Below are 2,500 nucleotides of genomic sequence, written 5' to 3' on the forward strand. Positions count from 1 at the left end.
CTTAGACAGGAAATGGCCCCAGCGTAACGACGACCTATAAATACTTAAAAGGGCCTTGGTTATTTTTTGTCCAATCGAGACTTCTGAAAGGCCATAACATCAGGTCCTTTAGATAAAAGGAGCTCCTGTTTTCTCCAAATCATGCAACGTTTCTATTTGAGAAAGGAGACAAAAAGTCCATCCTCGCACTTCCGTGAATGACCTGCGCCTACCGTTCGCCTTGAGAAATGTCAAGTATTTCACGTTAATTATTGTTCAATGTTTCACGCTGCTACTGATTTATGAACTGCTTGGGACAGGCGTTCTATTGACTATTTTTGGGGGGAAATAGCAAACCGCACAAACTATGCCTATAATAGGAAATGTCCGTAAAAAGCACAGAGAATTTTCTCTTCCATTTAATAAACCTAATTGATTATTTCCATTTTCTATTTACCTTACTTTCGTTCAAAGGGCGAAAAACTGAGATCTCATTTTTTCCACCTGCGCAACAAAATGTCCAGTTTATTTCATTTTATTTTAGTAATATCTGCTCTTTGCAAGAGCAAAAGACATCCGGGTCATTTATGCTAACGAACTAATCTATCATCAAACATCAAAGGCAATACCGACATGATGGGTAGACAATAAAACGGATACGGTATATCGCTGAAGAGTCTGAGCCAGCTTCCTCTTCCAAAATTACAGTAATGCTTTACTGGATTTCAAGTTATAGTTAACCCAACAAGACACAATAGCGAAACACTGATTCAATAAAGTATCAAAACAACTATACCAAGATTTTTCTAATTCCTGTCTCTTACTCATTTCAACCAATAATTGAGGATGTTCACGAGAACCTTCAACCAACCTAACTTAGCAGAATATATTCATATTTGATCTTTATCAAGAACAACTGAAAATAATGCTGTAGCCAGAAGTTGTCTGTTGCATTTTATACTCACTGTAGCAAAATAAAAGGCTATACAATTTCTGTAATTTTGGTTACCGCACGATTACCTACGTGCATAAAAATAAAAGAAATTACACATCGTGACCGGATGCAAGCGCAAGAGACCAGTGACAGATAATGTAATAAAATGAACATTTATATTCATCTGCCGAAAACCCCCACTTAAATAGGAAGCATTATTCATATCTAGATTACATCCAAAGGCGATGCCGGGTATCGTTCGCACTTTGGTAATACCGGGTATCCCTTGCATTTTGTTAGGGTCGGGTAAGGTTAATTTATAAGGGTCGGGTAAGATAAAAAGCTCCCTTCAGGTGAGCGACCTCCCCAAGGTAGTGGGTTTCTCAGCATTTCCGTCTGCTTAAATTTAGGTCAGGGTGTTTGGGCATTGCACCCTTAGCAGCGTGAACAAATCATGCAATCACAAGTTACGTTTTGTATTTTTGTTAGTTTCCCCGCTGGGTTCCAATTTATTATGATAAACCCTTTCCCCCTTGTCCTTTTCTTCAGTATTTATAGCATTCAGATTTAGTTTTCAAGAGAATATATTAAGGAATACTTTTTTATAAGGTGCATAAATAACAAGAGAAATTTTTTTTTCTAACGCAATCTCTTATAAAAAACAAAAACAAAAGTCACTTACAAATTCTTGTCGCAGCTAAAACCAAATAACTAAATCTCCGGAAGCAATAAAAAGGAAGGAAAAAGGCAATTGCTTTGTTCCGACTTCTTTTTCCTTTCTTCGTAAAAGGTTGGTCTATAAAAAGTGGGACCCCCAACAAAGAAACCACCATTAATAAAAGGAAGCAGAAAAAGAATACTGCACAGGGGTAACTGCACAGGGGTAAGGCAAAAAAATAAATAAACAAATAAATAAATAACAAAAGGAGAGAGAGAGAGAGAGAGAGAGAGAGAGAGAGAGAGAGAGAGAGAGAGAGAGAGAGAGAGAGAGAGAGAGAAGAAGGATAAAAGTTAATGCAATAGACAAAGTGAGGTATTACTGTAACTAATGTGTGATTATGGCCCAAAATTTTAAAACGTAAGTAGAGAGAGAGAGAGAAAGAGAGAGAGAGAGAGAGTAATGTGCGCTTATATCCCTAATTGTTAAAGTTGAGTAATAAAAATAAAAACACACTGTATCCCTCTCCCTCCTCAATTTTATAATACTTTACCACAGACTCAAAACTTAATCATAAGAAAATGGCAGGACATGACGCAGCTACTTAAACAACTATGATCGAAATTTACCACACATCTTAAAAATAAGAAGCAATATTGCATATGAAAGAAAATATAGATATGTGATGAAACAAAACAGTAATATTGCATATGCAAGAAAAATATAAACCGGTATATGAAACTAAAAAATAATATTGCATATACAGGCATGCATGAACATATAAAAATAGGAGGATGTGACTATGTTTAAATGTAGAACTTGAACCTTTGAATGCCAAGAGGTTTTTTAAACGAAACGATCAGCTAAACCACAAAAACTTATATAGAAGAACAATTTATTACCACCATCCATCAAACTATTAATATAAA

General features: G+C 35.7%; 1 protein-coding gene across 2 annotated transcripts in view; it reads left to right on the forward strand.

The window, feature by feature from the left end:
• The window catches only part of LOC135217426 (solute carrier family 35 member F3-like), a 350,261-nt gene that overhangs the window by 220,357 nt on the left and 127,404 nt on the right, over window positions 1–2,500 (forward strand). The window lies entirely within an intron of this gene.

The sequence above is a fragment of the Macrobrachium nipponense genome, chromosome 7, assembly GCF_015104395.2.
Source record: "Macrobrachium nipponense isolate FS-2020 chromosome 7, ASM1510439v2, whole genome shotgun sequence".
Taxonomy (NCBI): Eukaryota; Metazoa; Arthropoda; class Malacostraca; order Decapoda; family Palaemonidae; genus Macrobrachium; species Macrobrachium nipponense.